Genomic DNA, 26,154 nt, shown 5'->3' on the forward strand with positions numbered 1-26,154 from the left:
ACAGAATGTTTCTGGTTCTCCTCCTCAGAGTCATGTGTTTGGGTTGAAGTTAATTTAAAGACACCGGTTCATTGAAAAGTTCAATAACTTCAAAAAATATTAAACTGCTGACCTGATCAATAAGGACACTATAGATCTCTGATCGGTGGTTGAACAGGCATATCACAGACTGCTGATTGGCTCAGTGGACAGGAGGTTTGGTCTTTTGGTGACATAGGTCACAGAAGTCTAAAACTGGCTCCTTTTTAGCGGTAGCGAGGTTCCTACTTGCACAGTTTGAGGATGTTTAACATAAAACTCCGCTCACATTTGAAGTTGTTTGAGCTGTTTGATTGTCAGGTTGGATCAAAAAGAAATCAAAAGTGTTGGCGGTAGGATGAAGGGCCGCTCTTTAAATCAGCGCCTCTACAGAGCGAGTCGACAGACAGCTTTGGGCTCGTAGGCAGACAGAGCAATAGAGATGAGCGACGACTCTGTCCGCCACAACTGCTCCAAACCCATCCTGCCAAGGACCCAGATGTTATCTCTTGCTAAAAGGATCATCGCTGGATATTGAGGAATTGCCTCTGGATGAGGGGGCATCTGTGCCCGAATACCCGGGGGCTGCTGTTTTGTCACTCTGACAGCGTTTTATAAAAGGCAGAGGAAGCTCAGAAGGCTGCAGAATGGAGGCGATATATCTCCCACTATTACATCCAGGCTAAGAAGAGAGGCTTGAAATGACAATGAAATATAGGCCAACTCAGAGAAGGAAGAAGAAGAGGGTCTAAAGAGGGACGGCTGAGCCTCCTTGAGAGCCCGCGGGGTCAGTGCTCCAAACAGGAGACAGATGCACAGCAGTCGCACACACTAACCTGTGCGATCCGGCACGCACACGGAGGTGAAGAGGAGAAGATATGTGGCTGAGAGAGTCGAGTCCTCGGAGACAACAGCCTCTGTGCACCTTCGCTGATATTAGTCTGAAAGAACAAGGAGAAATTAGAGCCCTGCAGGGGAGGAGGAGGAAGGGAGACTGCGTCTCAGGCAAGGACCCCTGCATCATTAAGTTGTCAAGTTGACGGGAGGCCCAAAATATGACTTGGAGTTATTGCTGGGGCTGCAGCTGATGATATAAGAATTACAGTACATGGATCATAGCCAGATCGATAGGTAGACAAAGTCATTATGGAGGGGCTAGAGTTCAATGTCTCCCCGGGGCCACGAGCAGGGACCCACAGTTTGATATTTATCACCATGGCAATGTGAAACACACAGGTGAGTAGTTGTGTACTTATAGTCTGGTTGTTGCTCTTATGTGTTCCTGCAGTATTGATCGCTCCGCGTGCACAAACGAATCTCTGCAAGTGTGTGCTGCAAGAGCTGGCTGACAGATGTATTCCAGTGCAGTTACTCATTACCCACCGGAGAAAGTAACCCCGCCCCCAGCAGCTCTTTTATTTAATGTTTCAACCAAGTGAAAATACACTTATTTCCTCCATCATTAAATTCGCTAAACCGATTGTTTCATTTAAGTCAAAGGTTCCTTGTTTCTGTGTGTGTGTGTGTGTGTGTGTGTGTGTGTGTGTGTGTGTGTGTGTGTGTGTGTGTGTGTGTGTGTGTGTGTGTGTGTGTGTGTGTGTGTGTGTAAACAAACAAAAAGGACCAACATGTGATCCAGACAGCAAGACAGTTAGCTGGAGATATATAAATACATTTGTTAGGACTTTACCTTTTTCTGTTTGTATCCACTGCTGTTCTTTCCTTCACCCTGCATGTCTTCATGTCTTGTGAGTCTTAGGATGGGCGTGACTGACCTACTTGCCACTTGGACCTGCAATCAATCATCTCTGCCAGTGCAGTTTAAAAGACCAGCTCATTCATCCAGCTCTTACCAATTTATTGATTGACAGACTGTGCCAACCACACCCAGCAATGCTGGACCACCCTGAACTTTGCACTTTTGGCAAAATAAGTTACGTCATCATTTGTCTCTGTCTGCATTATACATCTGCCAAACAAAATTTGGTACAAAACAACAAAAAAGGATCACCCATTAAAAAAAACCTTTTTTGTAGCAAATTAAAATTACATCACACTTAACCTTTAAAAATAAACATTCTGTTTGAAAAATTTGAGCCTTAGTAACTATATATATATATACAAGTATATATATATATATATATATATATATATATATATAAGAGCAGGATTAAAAATCTAAAGATGAACAATATGAATGAAATGTATCAGAGGACTCATTCAAACTGTACACACTTAACACATCACAATATAAATATACATTATGTCTGTCATGGTAGTTTTTGACTATGAATGTCTTTATCATGTAACTTCTGAATAACTTCATACTAATCAGTCACAAATTTTTGCTGATCAATATATGCTGTCCATCATCCATCTAGGCTTCTTGGTTGTTGCACTAACAAAAAGACAGGACAGATGAGCACGGACAGGATTAGGAATGAACATATCAGAGGGACACCTCAGGTGGGACGGTTTGGAGACAAAGTCAGAGAGGTGACATTGAGATGGTTTGGACATGAGCAGAGGAGGGACCCAGGGTATATAGGGAGAAGGATGCTGAGGATGGAGCCACCAGGCAGGAGAAGAAGAGGGAGGACAAAGAGGAGGTTTAGGGCCCCTTCACACTTGAATCAGGCTGAATGGAGGAAAAAACCCACAATTTGTGCCACATCTGGGAGGGTTTAAGAAATGCACAAGAATGGCATCCAAATGCTCAGAGTGTGCCCCGACCCGCCTCAAATGAACCCTGCACATGCTGTGTGTAATAGCTGTGGAAAGCAGTTCAAATCCCAAAATGCTTTCAGAATGCAGTGAGAATAACACCCCCGTCACACCAGGTCACACCAGAGGACGAATGAGCCCGGAAGTTGTAGTGCACATGCTGTCTTCTGTCGAGGTGCGTTTGAGGTGGAAAAATATCATGCGGCAGTCGAGGTGGACTGTAATCTGCTGGCATACTAAATATTCTCACGGCATCAAAGCATTCAAAACAATGTGAACGCAGTCGAGGGTGAATTGGAAGCGGCCACGTCACATCCAGCCTTTTAAAATGGTCCTCAGACCTCTGCTGCAGCTGCAGGGTGCAACTGTCATCACCACAGCATCATTACAAGTGCCATCAGTTACTGGCTGCATATCAGCTGGTGACACAATATCAGTTCTGAGGAATATATCATGTGTACAGATCCATGTATGTAGGACCACATCCAATGCACGCGCTTGATCTCGCTCTCCAGGTGTTCAGCTTTTTGCAGACAGCCGGATGCCCCGCTGTCCAGGTGAGCTCACGCACACGCAGCGAAGCAATCAGATGATGTGGACCCACGCAGGACCACCGCGGCGTCATATGGAATAATTATTTCGTAATGGGTGGCGCATCTGCCCTCCGATTATGGCGGATGTCACCATCCCATTTCACATGGAATGCAGCTCCAATTTGTCCAAATGTGGCTGGAGTCCTCATTCGGACGGCATTCGGGCTCATTCGTGCTCTCTTGTGAATGCCCCTTTATGGACGTGCTGAGGGAGGACATGGAGGTGGTTGGTGGGACAGAAGAAGATGCAGAGGACAGGGTGAGATGGAAACGACTGATCTGCTGTGGCGCCCCCTAATGGGAGCAACTGGAAGAAGAAGATGTAATTGTGTAGCGATAATCCCAGTTTTGCTCTGTGATGTAATTATTGGTGATTTTTCTGTGTCCTCCTGGTGAGTGTTTGGAACCTGTGACATCTGCATGCACACGTGTGTTTAAATCACTCAGCACAGCCAACATTTGTCCTTTTTTCTCTCAGTCTTTGCAGCCCAGAACAGGCACGGGGGGCAGCATTGATCCTCTCTGAGCCGAGAGAAATTAGCCATGAAATTAAAGCTCCCATCAAAGGCCAGGGCCGGCATGTCACCTGATCCAGCACTATTTATACTCCCCGGAGATGATGATGTCTCCATCACGCTGATGATAACAGGACAGAAAAAAGGCCGAGCGAAGAGAAAAGGACTCTCTCGCCTCCATCCACAGAGCCGCTGACCTGCCATCATTTATACTGCCAGGGCCCAAGTGCAAGGTTAGAGCCCTGCTGAGCTCCCATAAATCACTGCTCTGCTGGACGGAGAGAGGCCAGGGTCGCCACCGCTCACCGCCAGCCTCTGCTGATGAGAGAGTATTTATAGATCAGAGCAGGAAGGAGACAGAAGGAAGGAGAGGAGGCAGGACGGGGAGAAGACACACACGTGAAGAAAAAATCTCATCAAATAAAAATATACTGGATTCACCCAGTTTAACAGAACACAACTAAAATCATCACTTTTACAGCCAGCTGCATAGACGTCACATGAAGCTGATCGTCTCTGCTGAGTCAGCACTGCAGAAAAACCAGCACTGTGAAGAAGAAAGAAGACTCCAGTGAGGCACCTCCATGAAAAGTTAAACGAGTTGCCAGAACATTTCCAAGTCACAGCATATCATCTTTGTGCAGTGATGGTGCACGAGGGAGGCGTGTGAGGGAAGCCACCAAGACACCCACAACAACCCAGGAAGAGCTAGAAGCTTCAGTCTTCAGTGAGAGTGGTGGCAGCATCATGATCCTTGACCCCACATGACAACAACCTGCCCGATGGGAAAGTCAGTTCCCCTCAAATAATTCCCTGGTGTTGGGAGCGCGCACGACATCCGTAGAGATGGATTCCAAAGTCCAACTGGTCAAAAATGATAATAAAATGAATAAAAGGATAAAAGGAATAAAAAGAACTAAAAGGATTAATAAATGGAATACTTTAGACTGTGCTGGATGTTTGGTCACCAAAGTAAAGGTCAAACAAAGTCGGTGTCCATTGGATTCTATTACATGAGACATATGTTACCCTGTAACATGCAACTAAGCATGACAGATGGCACAAACTGTTAGTTTTTAGAACCCTATTAACCCAAACAATAATTTGCATCACTTATGACAAAAATTGGAGCAACTTTAACTTTTGACCCCTGTACAAACTGAAACCGACCTGTTTTTACCCCAGAACATTCAGTCACAGATCATCCAAACTACACCTTTTTGGAATTGTCATGATCAACTGACATGATGAACTGTGTGAATCCACCTCTGCGGCTGTCGTGCGCGCTCCTGACACCAGAGAAACAGATTGTTTCAGGGGAACTGAATTTCACACAGCCGCATGGACACCTCTCCGCCACATGCTCAGCCATGCCGGTTCCACGCTTTTGCAACAGTGAAAATAATCCCACTTACAAGCTGGAATGTCGAAACTTTTGTGCAGTATCTCTGTAACAAAAATGAGCAAATTCAGCAGAATGGATGGAGCCTAATGTTTCTGCAGCAGCTTTCAAAACAGCTAAAAATGTTTATTACAGTGAATTTGTGATCACATGACATTAATATTTCAGAATGTCTGTGAAAATTCCAATGCGTCCTGATCTACATTCAGGAATATTGCAGATTTTTTATTTATTTATTTATTTATTTTGTAATTCAATTCAATTTATTTTCATTTACATAGCGCCAAATCACAACAAAGTTGCCTCAAGGTGCTTCACACAAGTAAAGTCTAACCTTGTCATTTATTCTGATTAAATTGTTGTATAACTAGAAAACCAGAATGTCACAAAGTGATCCTGCGTAAAAACTGAGGTGAGCTCATGAACTGTTGGACTGTATTTTGTGATCCACAGCAGAACTTTCTTCTAGAAAAAAAAACCCCTAAATGACGTACAGTGTTCATTTTACACTGGGAGATTATTTCACATTATAATATCACTACTACTCCTACTACTAATAAAAACAATTACCTGTAATTGGAGTAAGCGGTAGAAAATGGATGGAAGGATGATAATAATAATATAACATAAGGCCATTCAGCACACTGTAGTGTCCAGCAGAGGGAGCTGATGAGCAGCACAACACGCTTCTCTCTGATAAACTGTGACGTCAGACAAAAGAAAAAAGAAGAAACATCTGAGAAGTCGAAATGTCACAAATTTAATTAAAACCGTCACATTAAATGAACACACACACACACACACACACACTGTTCAGGGTTCTGCCAGGATTTTGTGTTTATTTCTTCATTTTCTTTGCTAAAGCTTTTCTTCGTTGTTGAACAGAATAAACAGTTGTATTTTTTGATATAATCCAACAGTAACAGACAAGAATCACATCATCAGTCATTTAAAGTCTCAGTCTGTGTTTGTACGACACATGAATCACACTGACTGGATCTTCATGCATTTCATTCTGATATTGTAGAGACATTACTTCAGTCTCTGACACACACACACACACACACACACACACACACACACACACACACACACACACACACACACACACACACACACACACACACACACACACACACACGTTCCCGTGTCGTGGCTCAAAGGTCAGCCCAGCAGATAGGAAAGGTGCTTGATTGATAAGCTCCCCCCCCCTCGGCTCACTGACAGCTCCTGTCGAGTGTCCAGCAGGACTCGTGTCACCCCGGGTCACCCCCCCCCCCCCCCCCCCCACACACACACACACCAGTCAGGTGCTTTCAACGCGCTGATAACACACTGAGGAATCTCACCCGCACCGACATCCTGGCTGTAAGGGGAGAAGGTTGGCTGAGGGGCCGGATGCCCCCCTCTGCCCAGTGTGGAGGTGTGCGCTCCAATACGGACTCACAGTGCCACACTGGTGTTTTGGTTTTGACCTTCCCAGTGGACACCAAGCAGGACACCGGCGGCTTCTGCTGAAATCACTACATTTTGTCAGATTTTTAGAAAAAATACACAGTTATAGATCTACCACCAGAAAACATCTTCCTTAATTCATGTTTGTTACAGTATTTTTGATCACACCAGCCTCCAAACATCTTCAGATGAAACCTTTGAATTTTGAGCTTTTGTCACAAAAAGAAAGAAAGGAAAAAAAAATCACATCAAATCCTTTGCTTTAGTTTGTTGATAATTTGTACCCAAAAAGTTTGCTAAGTCGCCTCGGAGCAGATTCTCTGTCCAATCACTGGAATGTTTTAACGTGAATCTCCATCACCCAACTACCGAGTCCCAAAAACTGCAAGAAAGTTCCAGGAAACTTCAGCCAAAAATCCAACTTTCTGCTCTGTAGATTTAGTTCACTGTGGGTTTAACAACAACCTGAGAACTTCCAGGTCACGACAACCATTTACTACAGACGAACATTTGTGTCTCCAACAGTATTCAGGAAGCATTTTCTGGTGCTGCTGGAAGCCCGAGGTTTGGTTCTGACCTGGAGTAAGAGCTAGTGGTGCAAACATCAGTAACAAACATCACCATCATATTTTGGGAACAGATCTTAGAACCTCTGGCCTGAGGATTCTGTTTTGAGTGGAAAGTTCCACCGTCAGGATTTGTCTTTAGAACTGTGACTCTCACCAGTGGAGAGGTTCTTGGTTCTCTCCTCAGTGACCCAGATCACACCCATCAGAGGTGGACGAGTCTTTGTGTGAAGTCTGAGAAAACGGCATTTGTGTGTCAGGCCGCATTCTTCCGCACTTAACACATCCACGGCCGCGTCCTTCGAAGAGAGACACAGCACGGAGGCTCGCCGAGTGTGTTTGTGTGTTTTAGGGCCTTCGAGGGGTGACATGCAGATAGTGTCGCTGATTGACATGTGAAGAGCTACAAAAAATGTTTCCCTTTGGAATGTGACAGTCTGCCAGCATCCCGTGCTCCTCTGCGTCCGACAGAGAATTGTTAAAAGCATTCCAGGGGACGCTCCGCTGCCAAAAGAGGAGTTTGTTCAGCCGCAGCCGAGCACAGCACCGAAAACCTGCTGTCACCTTCCTGCAGAGAGTCAGAGAAAGACAACGAGAAGGTCCACAGACAGCTCCACAGCTTTAACACCACGACAGGGCTTAAAGAGCTGCTTCTTACAGCACAACGTTACTCCCCTCTAAATGTTTCACTCTCCAGGGGTGGATCCAGGTTTTTTGGTTGGGGGGTCTGATTTATGGTAGTCTGCTTATTCATGGAATGACAGCATAATATTGTCACTGATGTTAAAAAAAAATATAGCAGTAGTCAGCAACTCTTTCCATCATGAATAATAACATAAAAAGTTTAATTTGTAAAGTATTTGTTTTATTGTAAACCCTGTTTTTCATTACTCTGTGTACATACAATGTGATATTGCGAGTTTTTGCAACTGTTAACAGTGAGTTAAGTCACCAGACACATTTTTATCAAACCTGAACAATTTTTAAAAAAAGTCAGACTCATGATCTTAATCTGACTATTTTTCAACACCTAACATGAAGTTTAACTACAGCAATAGGTCGAACTTTGAAACCCAACTCTGCAGGCACGAGGCAAACATCATGTTATCAGACTTAAAAACCTTCTCTTCTTTTCTTTTTTCCTTTCTTTTTGCTTTCTTCACATCTTTTCTTTTCTTTTTCTTTTCACATCTTGCATCCCCCATCCCCAGATCCATCTCAGTTACTGTTGTGGATCCAGATCTGGATCTGCATTTAACTTGATTGTGTGCCACTGGATATGTAGGTCTGACAACTATGGTCAAGATCAGTTTTTTTTTTTCCTTTTTTAAGGGGAAAAACATTGAAAACTGGAAACGTAATGAACTAGCAATGGGTGACTCCAGCGCAGAGAAGACAACCTGAGGTAAGTCCAAAGTTATTTAGTCAGTGTTGTTAAACAGGCCTAAGTCAAAAACACAGGAGATCTGTTACCACATCCAAGGTGTCGGCGAGGGATTAGGCAGCAGAAGAATCAACAGTCAGGCCTCAGAGTTCCCACAAAAGGTGGTCAAACAAGGTAGATAAACCCACGAGGAGCCAGGCGAAGATGGAGAGGAAAATAACAAACCTGCATGTACTAAATCAGCACTAAGAAAAGAGAAAACAGAACAGGAAAGACATGATCAAAATATAACTGGATGTCAGGACAAAAAGTGGAGCAGGACATAAAGACCACAAAGAAATAAGCCAGAACCCACATCTGGACCCTCATCCGTACCAAAATTTCATAGCTTCTTTACTCATTTTTTCTTGCTCCTCCCATTCTCTTACACTTTGATTTAGCACAAGTTTTACACCGGATGCCATTCCTAGCTTAACTCCAGTTGTACATAGAGGATGGGCCCAGGAGACCTGGAACCAGGAACCTTCTCACACTAACATCTTGGGGATCAGTAGAAAATTGAGAACTACTGATCTCACTATGCTAAAGGTCAGATCAGATGAGGTCATGCAGTGAAACATCCACCACAGTGTGGGAGTGTCTTGGGTCCTGGATGGCAACCACACAGACAACCGCTGTGTTCAAGATAAAACCAGAATAATCCTGAATCCTCAACTGACTGATAACATTTAAAGAGTTATTCACCTTGATGAGATTGATCAGTTTTCATGGAGTCTTTAATGTTAAAGACTTTGTGCTAACAGATAAACAAGCCGACCAAACATACCGCGGTCAGTGAGGAACTAAAGAAACGGGAACCTGAGCTCTCACCGGTGTCCACATCTTCTCTTTTAAACCATGTCAACCCAACATTTTGTTTTTAACTGAGGACATGGGTTCACAGGAGGCTTGGTGGTCCACACCCCTCACCCCCCTCCCCAGCCACCATCTCAAACCCACCCACTGAGGCAGCGGTTGTCCTATGAGTCCAGGTCCTTTAGAGCAGTGGGTTAAATGGACTGCACGACAGGGGCACAAGGCCCCGACTTACAGGGTCTAATTGGTTCCACAGGTTGCAGGGGAAGAAAAGGAGGGTGAGAATGTGGGGAGAGTAACAACAGGGGGTGAGAGACTGATAAATGGTAGGAGGAGAGGGGGAGAAAGAGAGGAGAGGAAGGAGAGAATGGGCTGAGGTTAGATGGAAAGTGAAGTGAACAGACCAGGGATGGATGGAGCTATTGGATTTTCACTGACTTTTACATCAGGTTTGAGACCGGCTGGTCGACTTATACGACGCAGTCGGGGCCACCGAAATGCTGGTCACATGATCAATTAGCCACATTCAGTTGATGAAATCTTCCTGGTCTATGTGAGTGATGGTTCTGATGGTCCTCAGCCTCTTTCTCTTACACTGTACTTCCCTCCTCATCACTTGTTTACTGACACATTCATCTTCTCTTCTCATCACACCACATTCTCGTTCAAACCACACACCTACGTTCCTGGACTTTGTTAGATGTTTCTCCCACCTTTGTTTCTCCTCTTATTCTTTCACTTCTACCTGAAGGACAGAAGGGAAGTTAAAGGTGATGTACACATTGAGCTACTTTATGTTATGGGCTGGGGTGTTTGGCTGGCTTGGTTTTTGTTTTGTGTTTCTCCCACCAGGTGGTATGCATTCAGGACTGAGTGGCTGAGCATTAGGACCTCACCCTGAACACCTGAGGCTTGTTTTCACGTGCAGGTCATAAGGACTCACAGCTGTGGTGTATTTTGTCTTGATCAGAGATTGCTGCATTTAAACCTTGAATGCACAGTGTGTGATTGCCAGAGACTCGACCTTGTGAGCAGACGTGTGAGATCGACGTCAGGAGAACAATCTCACCATCACGGACGCAGAGACCGCTCCAGGTTTGACGCCACAGTCTGTGAAGGAGGATTGGGTGAGGTCTCACGCTCTTCAGCACACTTCCTGAGGTAATTTGGTTTTGGTGACTTTTATGAAGTAATGACAGTGGATTTGGTGTCCCTCACACCTTGTGTTAGTGAGCTGTCACGTTATGCTAATTGTCTAATCAGCTTCTGCTGCAGTGGAGATTTGAACTGAGTTGTTCCGTGCCTGCAGGGTGAGAAGCTGATGTATATATTTAAGCCAGGAAGTGTTTGCTGATTGTGTGCACCTTTGAGCTGTGTCTCTCTGTGTGGAGTTGGACTCACCTCATGTTTTCTTTCTTCACAGACTCGGTTTGTTGCGGCCACCTGGGGGGTGTCGGCGGGGTCCCTGGGTCCGAACTGCTGTGGCTCCGGACCGTTTGCGCTGCTGAGAGCGCACCGTGTTTTCACCTCACCAGACCGCGGACATTTTTGGTTGTTTATCACTAAACTCACTATGATTATTAAATTCTGTTATCTTTTGAACCGTGCTCTGCTTATTTTATGCTGGGTCCTGTCAAACGCTGGGTCGGTGCTCCGACCGCGTCCGACACATAACAACTTTAGGTTGCTTTAGATTCATGTTTTAAGCTCCAATGTCAGCTTCTGAAGTTGGTCTTTATATCTGACCGTAATATGTCTGTTAAACATTTTAATGCAACAAGACAATGTACAGAATGATACAGTCCAATGGTGAATTAGAATTGACGCTGGTCTCCGTCATGGCAGAGAGTAGACTTGACATGATCACAAATCCTGCCAATGGAAATAGGAGGGGCGGAGCCTGCCCCAGGCAGAGGACAGGAACCAACTGGTGGCAGTGGGGTGGAGGAGGGGATGTTTTGTCATTGATCTGTAAACAGCGAGAGGTGAGTGAGAACACTGGTGTTTTAAAGAATGTACATGTTCCTATTGGTTGAGAGCTGATGACTAATGGGAGACACCTGCTTCATTTAGAGATTAAAGCTAATGTTAATTAACTGATTCTGAGTGAATATTTAAAAATCTGAGTCCTCTGGTAGAACTTGTGCTGCTCTGCATTTCTTATTCTTATTCATCTTTGTCACTCAGCAGTCAGCACACTCTCATTGCTTCTCCTGCACTCCCTTCACTGCCCACGTCTCAGCACTTTACATCATGTCTGGTCTTATAAACCAGACCTTTAACCTTGGCCTTAATTCCCAGGTCACACAACATTCATGATTCTTTCTTCCAGACTGGATCATTTCTGCACCCACTTCTTACAGACATAAAGACATGGATGACCTCTAATTTCCTGCTTTTAAACTCAGATAAAACTGAAGTTATTGTACTTGGCCCCACAAATCTTAGAAACATGGTGTCTAACCAGATCCTTACTCTGGATGGCATTACCCTGACCTCTAGTAATACTGTGAGAAATCTTGGAGTCATTTTGATCAGGATATGTCATTCAAAGTGCATATTAACAAATATGTAGGACTGCTTTTTTGCATTTACGCAATATCTCTAAAATCAGAAAGGTCTTGTCTCAGAGTGATGCTGAAAAACTAATTCATGCATTTATTTCCTCTAGGCTGGACTATTGTAATTCATTATTATCAGGTTGTCCTAAAAGTTCCCTAAAAAGCCTTCAGTTAATTCAAAATGCTGCAGCTAGAGTACTGACGGGGACTAGAAGGAGAGAGCATATCTCACCCATATTGGCCTCTCTTCATTGGCTTCCTGTTAATTCTAGAATAGAATTTAAAATTCTTCTTCTTACTTATAAGGTTTTGAATAATCAGGTCCCATCTTATCTTAGGGACCTCGTAGTACCATATTACCCCAATAGAGCGCTTCGCTCTCAGACTGCAGGCTTACTTGTAGTTCCTAGGGTTGTAAGAGTAGAATGGGAGGCAGAGCCTTCAGCTTTCAGGCTCCTCTCCTGTGGAACCAGCTCCCAATTCAGATCAGGGAGACAGACACCCTCTCTACTTTTAAGATTAGGCTTAAAACTTTCCTTTTTGCTAAAGCTTATAGTTAGGGCTGGATCAGGTGACCCTGAACCATCCCTTAGTTATGCTGCTATAGACGTAGACTGCTGGGGGGTTCCCATGATGCACTGTTTCTTTTTCTTTTTGCTCTGTATGCACCACTCTGCATTTAATCATTAGTGATCGATCTCTGCTCCCCTCCACAGCATGTCTTTTTCCTGGTTCTCTCCCTCAGCCCCAACCAGTCCCAGCAGAAGACTGCCCCTCCCTGAGCCTGGTTCTGCTGGAGGTTTCTTCCTGTTAAAAGGGAGTTTTTCCTTCCCACTGTAGCCAAGTGCTTGCTCACAGGGGGTCGTTTTGACCGTTGGGGTTTTACATAATTATTGTATGGCCTTGCCTTACAATATAAAGCGCCTTGGGGCAGCTGTTTGTTGTGATTTGGCGCTATATAAAAAAAATTGATTGATTGATTGACTTCTCCACCTTCACCTCCCACTCATCTGACGTATTTCAGTTCCTCCACTCATCAGTGCTGGCATCTGATCTTCATTAAACCTCAAATATTCTGTCATTTTTCTCTTCGATCTTCTATCTTCCAAAGTCCGTATTGTGGCTTCATCTCAAATTCTTGTCATCTGCAGGTGCACACCACAATATCGTCTGCAAACTGAACATATCAGGTGGACTGGGCTCCAGTCACTGTGAAAACCATTCACACAGTTCAAAGCCACATGAGGCTGGAGACTGCTGTGGCTCTACGGTGTCATCACCTTCCAGATAAAACACAAGCTCCCCGGCCCCGACCCCCAGGGTGAGGTGGCATTTAACTGACACACAAACCGCTTTCTGCACCGTTGGCCATCACCACATTAAAACGTGGTGATGCATCCACACAGTGAAGAGAGATTTATTCACCCTCGTCTCTTATCTGTTCCAGTCATATCCAGCTGTGGGGATTTCTGCAAGGTTTTGTATTTAATGTCCTCTTTATATTGTGTGTGTTTTTAAATAAATCACTGACACTTTGCTTATTGTTTCTATTTTTTTGTACTTTTCAGTTTAAAAAACTGTACTTTTGATGTTGTTACTGTTAGACATAAAAAGCTGAGATATTATACATAATGTTTATTATTTAATAAGCACATCATCACTTCACTTTTAAAAGTTCACAGTTTGTTTGTGTTGACTTCCTGCTGTTGATAAGAGAAGTCCAGTTGCATTTACTGATGGATGTGTTATAGTTTTGTGGAGCCAGGCCACTTGGTCTGCACCTGCTCCTGTCAGCGGGTTCTGATCCACTCTTGGCTGACAGACTCTTTGGTAACATCAGGAGCAGTGAGCAGGTTTCTCCAAGTAGAACTGCAGCTGCATCAGGTGGAAAACATGAGCTGGATCCAGCGGTGACTCGAGCACCCGGACGTGCACAAATCAATCAATGAAATAAAAAAATAAACAAGGGACAGATGTCATCATGTTCCAGGCAGTACACCTGCAAAGTAATCAATTATTTTAAGTTTTGATTTAATGGGAAAATTGATCATTTTCTTTAATGGAAGAGGAACAAAATCAATCTGATTTATATCATGTTTAAACATTTCAAATATGATTTTCTGTTCACTGTGATTAAGCAAAAGACAACATCAGCATTTTTAGCTCATTACTTTTTATTCATTTTTATCTTTTGCACAGTTCTGAATGTGTGTTTGTCAGAATTTGCTGTTCAGGCTGATTGAACTGTGTAAGAAACATGAAGACAGAAAACAGCATCTGTGTCAGTATTATCTGTGAGTAAAACACCAAACTTGATGAGCTTCAGTAACTTTCCTGAAAACACTTTAATCTGTTTAGTTATACTTTGTTCAGCAGGTTAAGTTGCTCAACAAAAACCACAGAACAAACTCAAAAAGTACTTCAGTCTGGAAGCGTTCAGCGGGCAGACTGACTTTGTGAGTCCACAGAGCATGAATGTCTTTTTTAATGTTACACTCTGTGCTATTGGTACTTATAAAGCAGAAAATGTTCTTCCCAGAAAAATCACTGTCACACTGCAGGAAATCCTACAAGTCGTTTGATCTCATTAAGAATCTTGAAATATTTTTTTTTCAAAGGAACAGTGAAAAAATGATTCAACATTTTGTCATTATAAACACAAGCAGAAGCTTCATATTTCTTCAGAAAACATACACTCAACAAAAATATAAACGCAACACTTTTGGTTTTGCTCCCATTTTGTATGAGATGAACTCAAAGATCTAAAACTTTTTCCACATACACAATATCACCATTTCCCTCAAATACTGTGCACAAACCAGTCTAAATCTGTGATAGTGAGCACTTCTCCTTTGCTGAGATAATCCATCCCACCTCACAGGTGTGCCATATCAAGATGCTGATTAGACACCATGATTAGTGCACAGGTGTGCCTTAGACTGCCCACAATAAAAGGCCACTCTGAAAGGTGCAGTTTTGTTTTATTGGGGGGGGGGGGGGGGATACCAGTCAGTATCTGGTGTGACCACCATTTGCCTCATGCAGTGTAACACATCTCCTTCACATCATCCGTGAAGAGAACACCTCTCCAACGTGCCAAACGCCAGCGAATGTGAGCATTTGCCCACTCAAGTCGGTTATGACGACGAACTGGAGTCAGGTCGAGACCCCGATGAGGACGATGAGCATGCAGATGAGCTTCCCTGAGATGGTTTCTGACAGTTTGTGCAGAAATTCTTTGGTTATGCAAACCGATTGTTCCAGCAGCTGTCCGAGTGGCTGGTCTCAGACGATCTTGGAGGTGAACATGCTGGATGTGGAGGTCCTGGGCTGGTGTGGTTACACGTGGTCTGCGGTTGTGAGGCTGGTTGGATGTACTGCCAAATTCTCTGAAACGACTTTGGAGACGGCTTATGGTAGAGACATGAACATTCAATACACGAGCAACAGCTCTGGTTGACATTCCTGCTGTCAGCATGCCAATTGCACGCTCCCTCAAATCTTGCGACATCTGTGGCATTGTGCTGTGTGATAAAACTGCACCTTTCAGAGTGGCCTTTATTGTGGGCAGTCTAAGGCACACCTGGTGTCTAATCAGCATCTTGGTATGGCACACCTGTGAGGTGGGATGGATTATCTCAGCAAAGGAGAAGTGCTCACTATCACAGATTTAGACTGGTTTGTCAACAATATTTGAGGGAAATGGTGATATTGTGTATGTGGAAAAAGTTTTAGATCTTTGAGTTCATCTCATACAAAATGGGAGCAAAACCAAAAGTGTTGCGTTTATATTTTTGTTGAGTGTATTTCATTTTTTTCCTGCTGACACACACACACACACACACACACACACACACACACACACACACACACACACACACACACACACACACACACACACACACACACACACACACACACACACACACACTTCCTTAGAATTAAAATGCAATTCCTTGGGTCTCATAAAAGTGGAAATATGAATTGCATTTTCTCTGGGGGTTTTTTTTTGGGGGGGGGGGGGGGGGATAAATATGTCTAAATATGGCCCAGTTGAGATTTTTTTTCACTACAACTATTTCATCATCATATTGTACATTTCATTCATTTTCTTCATTATTATTTTCATGGTTCACTTCTGTCTGTAAATTTGACCAATCAGCTTCTTTCGTCATGCAGCGCTGACAGCATGGGTCATGAGAGCTGCACCAAAGCTTCCCACCAAAAAGCCTCTGCCCCTTTAGTTACCCATAATTCTTTTCTCTGCATGAGCCAGTCCCGACGCACATGTGTAACTTGGCCTTTAGCCACATTACAGTGCAGCTGTGGTTATTCACCAATAAACATTTGTGGTAAAATATTCTCTGGTGTATTGATATACATGTCAAATAACTTTTACCAAAACCTCTAAAGAAAATTTTATTTAATTCTGAACCGTCAGGACTTGAAACAGTCATTTGGGCACATTGACAGACACTGAATGCACCCAGAAAATTGCATCTGTGACTCTTTAATTATCAGTGACATCGTCTCTCTTAATCCATTCTATTTCACAGTTCCATAAATCCACACACATTGTAAATCAGTCAACATGTAAAAAAATATGTGCAATAACGTCCAACAACAGCAGAGGGCGCCATCAGAATCAACCAAACAGTCATAACCCGAACATTCTCGTCTTTGTTTTAAACCTTATTGAAGTAAACTGACCAAGTCAGACTTGGCACGTGGATTTATCCAGCATGGACTTTCCTTTATCAGCAGGTCCAAAAATACGTCACGTAGCTGGAAAATCTTGCTGTCATACCGCTGAAGGCGGAGCGCTGTCCCATTCGTAGCTCCGTGCTGAGCTGCCTTAGCTGGGGAACGGGTCATTAATGGGAGGATGGCATCCCGCTTTAATCCAGTAGATTAACCCCACTAAACATTAGAGGTTTTACAGATGTTCTGTGGACCCTACAGACACAATATGGACATGATATGCATGCCAATAAGACGTCTAATGTTTAGTGGGACTGTTAGAACACTTGACCCCACGACTCTCAGCTGCCAGAACACATACAATGTAGTGATGTCACAGCATTGCTGTATGATGTCATCACACTGCTGCAGCATCAGCTAAGGCCAACAGTAGCACAGCAGTTTTTGATTGGATGTGCAGATTAATGTGTCTGTGATTCCCAAAGGACTAAAAACAAAAAACAAAAAGGTTGACCAAAGTCAACATAAATATTGTTGATATGTGTACTTGAATAAATGTCTGCTGTTTTTTGCTGGAGTCCAGGTGATGGAGCGGGTCATGATGTTGGAATGTGTTTCTGGACATTTTGTGTCCAGACTTTGGGAGGTGAAGGGTTAAAGCACCAGAGGGGATAATGGCCTGTAAATCCTGCAGAGCCACATGGTAAAATAATTAAGTCTGACTTTAAAGGGGACTAAACAAACACAGCAGCACTCAGCTCTAATCCCGACCACTTTCTTTTTCCTGTGCGTCCTCTCTGCAGGGACGAGGGTGTCCTCACACAGAAAACTGCATTTCTTCTTGTAGGATTTCTCAACAAGGTCGTTCCGGTGCTTTTCAGAGACCATTTGTAAAATCAATCACACAAGGTTTTAAAACAACGTGAGATCTTCAGAGCAATTCTGAGGAACGCACAGAAACCAGAACCAAACACAATGATCATTAAACGCCATCTAAAGGACAGAAGATGGAGACGGGGCAGATTAATACAGTCTGCTGTCATGCTTGTGTAATGTCAGCGCCCCCTCTGCTCACTTCGGCACACTGCAGCCTCCATTTCTCAGACAAACAGATGATATTTGTTTTGAACCTGAAACTCAAGACAGAAAAAAAAGCCAGAAGCAAATGATGAGAAACATAAAGAACAAGTTCAGAAAATAAACCAGGAAATAAAAAATAATCAAACACAACTCAAACATTTTTAACAAGACACCCAGCAAAGAACTCTGGGAAAAATGTCTTCCTTTATGTCAAATATGAAGCACCTGCAGCTGATTAACAGAGTTCAGGTGCACAGGAAATGAGTGAGGCAGGGCAGAGCGCAGGGCCCTTCAAAATAAGAGCTAAGTGAAGGATGGCAGAAGAAAGAAAAAAAAAACAGAGTTTAAATCATCACACAAACAGGACGAGACACATGAACATAAAAGGTCAGTTTTTTTCTTTTTTAATTTCATGTCCTTGTGTAGCAGCGTCAGAAAATCAAGCAGCAAAGCTTAAAAAAACAAACAAACTGTATGATACCAGCTCAGGACTGGTGAGAAGTACAGCATGACTTTTCCATATCAGTTGAATCCAACAACACGGGGCCTTTTCTAAACCTGCTTATTCCAGCTTAGGGTCATGGTGGGTGGAGCCTATCACAGCGGCCGCTGGGCGAGATATTCAGATATTAGAGGACGTGGACGGCATTGTGGACAGTCGTACTTATGTCGCCACGTGCATCATCGTAATCACACACCAAAGCATTTGCTCATGGACAGAACAAAGACCATAAACCTCCTGAGTGATTCTCTTCACCTCCACAAACACTAGTGGTTTTATTTGTGAGAAAAGTGTGAAATCTGACTGAAAGGAGAAATAATCTACAGGGGAAATGATTCTCACGTGACAATTCAACCAAAAGTGCTAGCAGCCACTTTGGACTACAATACGGCCAACATCTTCACTGATGATATTTCCAACACTTGAAACCTCGAGATAATCAGAGTGACTCGTGCATTAATACACATATTTAGACACTTGTGTTTTTAACCTTCTGGAAGCAAAGATATGATGAAACAAAACAAAAACCCAACACAGAACTGTCAGAATATACAGTGACAGAATCAAGTCCTGAGTTCATGATGACAGAATGAAGGATGTCCAGGAGCAGAATCAGGATCCATCAATGCCTGCGGTCCCTGACTGAAGGAAGACATTTCCACCGGCTCTCATCCCAACCCCAGAAATCCTCAAGTTTACCAAAACTCAAGGCCAGATGACATTTAAGGTTTTCATCAGAATGTTTTAACAGTCTTTGGTGGAGGTTCCCGTCCCAGCAGGGTGGTGTGGTCTTCAGGTGTGGCGAGGATTTCAGATCCTGCCGTCGGAAGAAGGTGGGGTTGAAAAGTCATGACTGCAAGACTGATCTGCTGTGTTCTGGTAAAGTTTGGCATGTTAATGGACTGATTCTCAGTGAACACTAATGAGTTTGAGTCTTCCTGGTAGAACTTGTGCCAAGCTGAGTTTGTGGGGTCCATAAGCTCACATGTAGACTGACCCCACTGAAGGTGACGAGTTCCACTCAGAGGTGTCCCTTTCAGTCACAGGGCTCAAGACCCCTGTTGATGGACATGGTACAAATATACAGAGATGTCTGTCTCATCATGTCCCAGAGACCAGTACAAAGGGCTGACACTGTTCATCCTCCGCACTGGTCCAAGACAACCGTCCCTGTGCAGGACTCTGATCCACCTAGTACAGTACCAGGTCCAAGGCCCGTCTCTGGAAACTCCACTGAAGGACAGCCTGATCACTAAGTTCCATGTAGGACTGGCTGAATTGGGAAGGGTAAGAATGGAGGATAATGATGGTTTTCTTGGTGCCTGTCTCCATCTCTGGTTTTGAAATTCTGATGTCCAGGTTTCTGCGCCTCAGTTTCTTTTCATGTGTTTCACTGATTTATTGTTTCAGTGCAGCAAGTGAAAATGGGACAGAAAAATTTGCAGTGAATCTAAAAGTTTTTGTTTCAGGTTTGTGAACGACAGTGAGAAACCGGGAACCAAACTCAAGGGGGACACGGCGTCAGAACTGGTACCACAGTCAAATGTGGAGAGTTTGGACAGGAGATTTAGAGATGTACGGTACAGTGAGAGAAGGAGGTACGATTCCCACAGGAACGTTGAATTTCCTTTCTTTCTTCGGTATGTTTTTCATGGTTCTCTCACTCCCAGATCCACAGCTGTTTCTGGGCCGGGGGCTTCTGTCTCCAGAGCCCAGATGAAAGAGCCGCCCGAAGCAGCCTGCAGGTAGGTCTGCTAAACGCATTGCTCCGGCTGTCTGCTGCCCAACCAATGAAAGGAAAAAGTAGAAGGAGAGAGAGAGAGGCAGAAAGGATGATGAGGAAAAAAGAGGGATGAAGAGAAAGTGAGACTAGAAACAGAGGACATGATGACAGACGTGGGTATAGATGGAAAAACGAGGCCTTGGGGCCCAAGCTGCCTGAAACCTGCTCCCCAGGCTCCACCCCCCTGATACCACCGTCTGCTTTTATTGACTTTGTTAAAGCATTTTCAATGCTACTTCCTATGTGTTTACAAGACAGTAAATCACGATCCATTGGGGGGGGGGGTTACAGGCTCCAATATGGCAGATTGGAAGAACATTCTGTTTGGGCCACAGACGACTTTGCAACGTTGCAACTTGCTGCCAGCACTTTAAACACACATTTCCGCCACTGTGGCCCTTTTTCTTCATCAGCGTCAGTTGTTCTGACGGAAACAAACACTCTGGACGTCCTGAATGATGAAGACATGAAATTAAAAAAATGCTGCAGCCAACAAAACACAAACAGAAATTTGATTCGATTTGATTTGATGTGACTCAAAAAAGAGTTTTCACAAAGTTCATCATTGTTGATCCTGTGGTGTCATGTGGTCAAAGGTCAGAAGTGTTTGGTGACACTGATGTCTTTCGGGTCCTGGTGCTTCCTGTCTTACTGTCTGGTTGTCAGACTGGGACTCTAACCAGTAACCAGGTCTCTGTGAGATTCAGATGAGGAGGATCACTGACACTGTGCGGGAACATCAGACACCACATTTAGTCCATGTGGTGAGCTTCTCTCGACATGATCCAAGACACAGGTGTCTCTGTGTTGACCCCAGAGACTGGAGAAGGCCAAGGACACGCCCACATTTCACCTGGTAAACAGCACACCCACATTTCACCTGGCAAAGGACATGCCCACATTTCCACCTGTCCAAGGACACGCCCACATTTCCACCTTCCCAAGGACACACCCACATTTCACCTGGCCAAGGACACGCCCACATTTCCACCTGCCCAAGGACACACCCACATTTCCACCTGTCCAAGGACACGCCCACATTTCCGCCTGCCCAAGGACACACCCACATTTCACCTGGCCAAGGACACGCCCACATTTCACCTGGCCAAGGACACGCCCACATTTCATCTGGCTGCAGCAGATAGACGTTTACTTTGGAAAGGTGGACACAGGCCAGTTGTCTGCCTGGGTGGTTGTCGTTCAGAAGGTACAGTATGGTGGCTGCTCCTAGACTTGACCTGAACTTTGACATATGAAGTTACCTCGACGCCCAATCATAAACCATGCTGCTGCTGTTGACCTTTGAGGTGAGATAAATTGATTTTACATTGTTGTGATGTGAGTTTAGAAACTGATTTTACAGCATCTTGAAAAAGTCCCCAAAACAGTTAATGAAGTAAAAAAAACTTTCTCTGACCTGAGCTAACTGAACCCAGCGTCCATGCTAGCTTAGCCAGTAAGCATTTAGCTAGTTTCAAAATGTGCATGTGTGCAGATCATTGATTCTCCTCGTTTGTGTTCTTCGATCAGGCTGATTCACATCTGCTGATTTTGTTGATACAGGTCAGTTTCTTTGATTTGTTTTCATCACATTAAGCAACAACACTATGTGCTACATACTTAATGCTATTTTCTACATGCTACATGCTCTGTGTGATATGCTGTTTGCCATATGCTTCATGCTACATGTTATGTGCAACATGCTATTTGTTACATGCTTCATGCTACATGCTATGTCCTACATGCTATTTTCTACATGCTACATGTTATGTGCGACATGCTATTTGTTACATGCTTTGTGCTACATGTTATGTGCTATGCGATGCATGCTTCATGCTATGTGCTACATCTTCATGCTAACATGCTATGTGCTACATGCTATTTTCTACATGCTACATGTTATGTGCGACATACTATTTGCTTCATGCTACGTACTGTGTGCTACATGCTTCATACTATGTGCTATGTACTACATGTTTCATGCTATATACTATGTGTGACATGCTGTTTGCTACATGCTATGTGCATCATGCTATGGGCAACATACTATTTGCTACATGCTTCATACTATGTGCTACATTCAATCAATCAATCAATCAACTTTTTTCTTATATAGCGCCAAATCACAACAAACAGTTGCCCCAAGGCGCTCCATATTGTAAGGCAAGGCCATACAATAATTATGAAAAACCCCAACGGTCAAAACGACCCCCTATGAGCAAGCACTTGGCAACAGTGGGAAGGAAAAACTCCCTTTTAACAGGAAGAAACCTCTAGCAGAACCAGGCTCAGGGAGGGGCAGTCTTCTGCTGGGACTGGTTGGGGCTGAGGGAGAGAACCAGGAAAAAGACATGCTGTGGAGGGGAGCAGAGATCGATCACTAATGATTAAATGCAGAGTGGTGCATACAGAGCAAAAAGAGAAAGAAACACTCAGTGCATCATGGGAACCCCCCAGCAGTCTACGTCTAAAGTAGCATAACCAAGGGATGGTCCAGGGTCACCCGATCCAGCCCTAACTATAAGCCTTAGCGAAAAGGAAAGTTTTAAGCCTAATCTTAAAAGTAGAGAGGGTATCTGTCTCCCTGATCTGAATTGGGAGCTGGTTCCACAGGAGAGGAGCCTGAAAGCTGAAGGCTCTGCCTCCCATTCTACTCTTACAAACCCTAGGAACTACAAGTAAGCCTGCAGTCTGACAGCGAAGCGCTCTAATGGGGTAATATGGTACTACGAGGTCCCTAAGATAAGATGGGACCTGATTATTCAAAACCTTATAAGTAAGAAGAAGAATTTTAAATTCTATTCTAGAATTAACAGGAAGCCAATGAAGAGAGGCCAACACGGGTGAGATATGCTCTCTCCTGCTAGTCCCCGTCAGTACTCTAGCTGCAGCATTCTGAACCAACTGAAGGCTTTTTAGGGAACTTTTAGGACAACCTGATAATAATGAATTACAATAGTCCAGCCTAGAGGAAATAAATGCATGAATTAGTTTTTCAGCATCACTCTGAGACAAGACCTTTCTGATTTTAGAGATATTGCGTAAATGCAAAAAGGCAGTCCTACATATTTGTTTAATATGCGCTTTGAATGACATATCCTGATCAAAAATGACTCCAAGATTTCTCACAGTATTACTAGAGATCAGGGAAATGCCATCCAGACTAAGGATCTGGTTAGACACCATGCTTCTAAGATTTGTGGGGCCAAGTACAATAACTTCAGTTTTATCTGAGTTTAAAAGCAGGAAATTAGAGGTCATCCATGTCTTTATGTCTGTAAGACAGTCCTGCAGTTTAGCTAATTGGTGTGTATCCTCTGGCTTCATGGATAGATAAAGCTGGGTATCATCTGCGTAACAATGAAAATTTAAGCAATACCGTCTAATAATACTGCCTAAGGGAAGCATGTATAAAGTGAATAAAATTGGTCCTAGCACAGAACCTTGTGGAACTCCATAATTAACTTTAGTCTGTGAAGAAGATTCCCCATTTACATGAACAAACTGTAATCTATTAGACAAATATGATTCAAACCACCGCAGCGCAGTGCCTTTAATACCTATGACATGCTCTAATCTCTGTAATAAAATTTTATGGTCAACAGTATCAAAAGCAGCACTGAGGTCCAACAGAACAAGCACAGAGATAAGTCCACTGTCCGAAGCCATAAGAAGATCATTTGTAACCTTCACTAATGCTGTTTCTGTACTATGATGAATTCTAAAACCTGACTGAAACTCTTCAAATAGACCATTCCTCTGCAGGTGATCAGTTAGCTGTTTTACAACTACCCTCTCAAGAATCTTTGAGAGAAAAGGAAGGTTGGAGATTGGCCTATAATTAGCTAAGATAGCTGGGTCAAGTGATGGCTTTTTAAGCAATGGTTTAATTACTGCCACCTTAAAGGCCTGTGGTACATAACCAACTAACAAAGATAGATTGATCATATTTAAGATTGAAGCATTAAATAATGGTAGGGCTTCCTTGAGCAGCCTGGTAGGAATGGGGTCTAATAAACATGTTGATGGTTTGGATGAAGTAACTAATGAAAATAACTCAGACAGAACAATCGGAGAGAAAGAGTCTAACCAAATACCGGCATCACTGAAAGCAGCCAAAGATAACGATACATCTTTGGGATGGTTATGAGTAATTTTTTCTCTAATAGTCAAAATTTTGTTAGCAAAGAAAGTCATGAAGTCATTACTAGTTAAAGTTAATGGAATACTCAGCTCAATAGAGCTCTGACTCTTTGTCAGCCTGGCTACAGTGCTGAAAAGAAACCTGGGGTTATTCTCATTTTCTTCAATTAGTGATGAGTAGAAAGATGTCCTAGCTTTACGGAGGGCTTTTTTATAGAGCAACAAACTCTTTTTCCAGGCTAAGTGAAGATCTTCTAAATTAGTGAGACGCCATTTCCTCTCCAACTTACGGGTTATCTGCTTTAAGCTACGAGTTTGTGAGTTATACCACGGAGTCAGACACTTCTGATTTAAAGCTCTCTTTTTCAGAGGAGCTACAGCATCCAAAGTTGTCTTCAAAGAGGATGTAAAACTATTGACGAGATACTCTAACTCCCTTACAGAGTTTAGGTAGCTACTCTGCTCTGTGTTGGTATATGACATTAGAGAACATAAAGAAGGAATCATATCCTTAAACCTAGTTACAGCGCTTTCTGAAAGACTTCTAGTGTAATGAAACTTATTCCCCACTGCTGGGTAGTCCATCAGAGTAAATGTAAATGTTATTAAAAAATGATCAGACAGAAGGGAGTTTTCAGGGAATACTGTTAAGTCTTCTATTTCCATACCATAAGTCAGAACAAGATCTAAGATATGATTAAAGTGGTGGGTGGACTCATTTACTTTAGAGTCTAATAATAGATTAAATGCAGTGTTGAGGCTGTCATTCTCAGCATCTGTGTGGATGTTAAAATCGCCCACTATAATTATCTTATCTGAGCTAAGCACTAAGTCAGACAAAAGGTCTGAAAATTCACAGAGAAACTCACAGTAACGACCAGGTGGACGATAGATAATAACAAATAAAACTGGTTTTTGGGACTTCCAATTTGGATGGACAAGACTAAGAGACAAGCTTTCAAATGAATTAAAGCTCTGTCTGGGTTTTTGATTAATTAATAAGCTGGAATGGAAGATTGCTGCTAATCCTCCTCCTCGGCCCGTGCTACGAGCATTCTGACAGTTAGTGTGACTCGGGGGTGTTGACTCATTTAAACTAACATATTCATCCTGCTGTAACCAGGTTTCTGTTAGGCAGAATAAATCAATATGTTGATCAATTATTATATCATTTACCAACAGGGACTTAGAAGAGAGAGACCTAATGTTTAATAGACCACATTTAACTGTTTTAGTCTGTGGTGCAATTGAAGGTGCTATATTATTTTTTCTTTTTGAATTTTTATGCTTAAATAGATTTTTGCTAGTTATTGGTGGTCTGGGAGCAGGCACCGTCTCTACGGGGATGGGGTAATGAGGGGATGGCAGGGGGAGAGAAGCTGCAGAGAGGTGTATAAGACTACAGCTCTGCTTCCTGGTCCCAACGCTGGACAGTCACAGTTTGGAGGATCCAAGAAAATTGGCCAGATTTCTAGAAATGAGAGCTGCTCCATCCAAAGTGGGATGGATGCCGTCTCTCCTAACAAGACCAGGTTTTCCCCAGAAGCTTTGCCAATTATCAATGAAGCCCACCTCATTTTTTGGACACCACTCAGACAGCCAGCAATTCAAGGAGAACATGCGGCTAAACATGTCACTCCCGGTCTGATTGGGGAGGGGCCCAGAGAAAACTACAGAGTCCGACATTGTTTTTGCAAAGTTACACACCGATTTAATGTTAATTTTAGTGACCCCCGATTGGCGTAACCGAGTGTCATTACTGCCGACGTGAATTACAATCTTACCAAATTTACGCTTAGCCTTAGCCAGCAATTTCAAATGTCCTTCAATGTCGCCTGCTCTGGCCCCCGGAAGACAATTGACAATGGTTGC

The sequence above is a fragment of the Thalassophryne amazonica genome, chromosome 15 (assembly GCF_902500255.1).
Source record: "Thalassophryne amazonica chromosome 15, fThaAma1.1, whole genome shotgun sequence".
Classification (NCBI taxonomy): Eukaryota; Metazoa; Chordata; class Actinopteri; order Batrachoidiformes; family Batrachoididae; genus Thalassophryne; species Thalassophryne amazonica.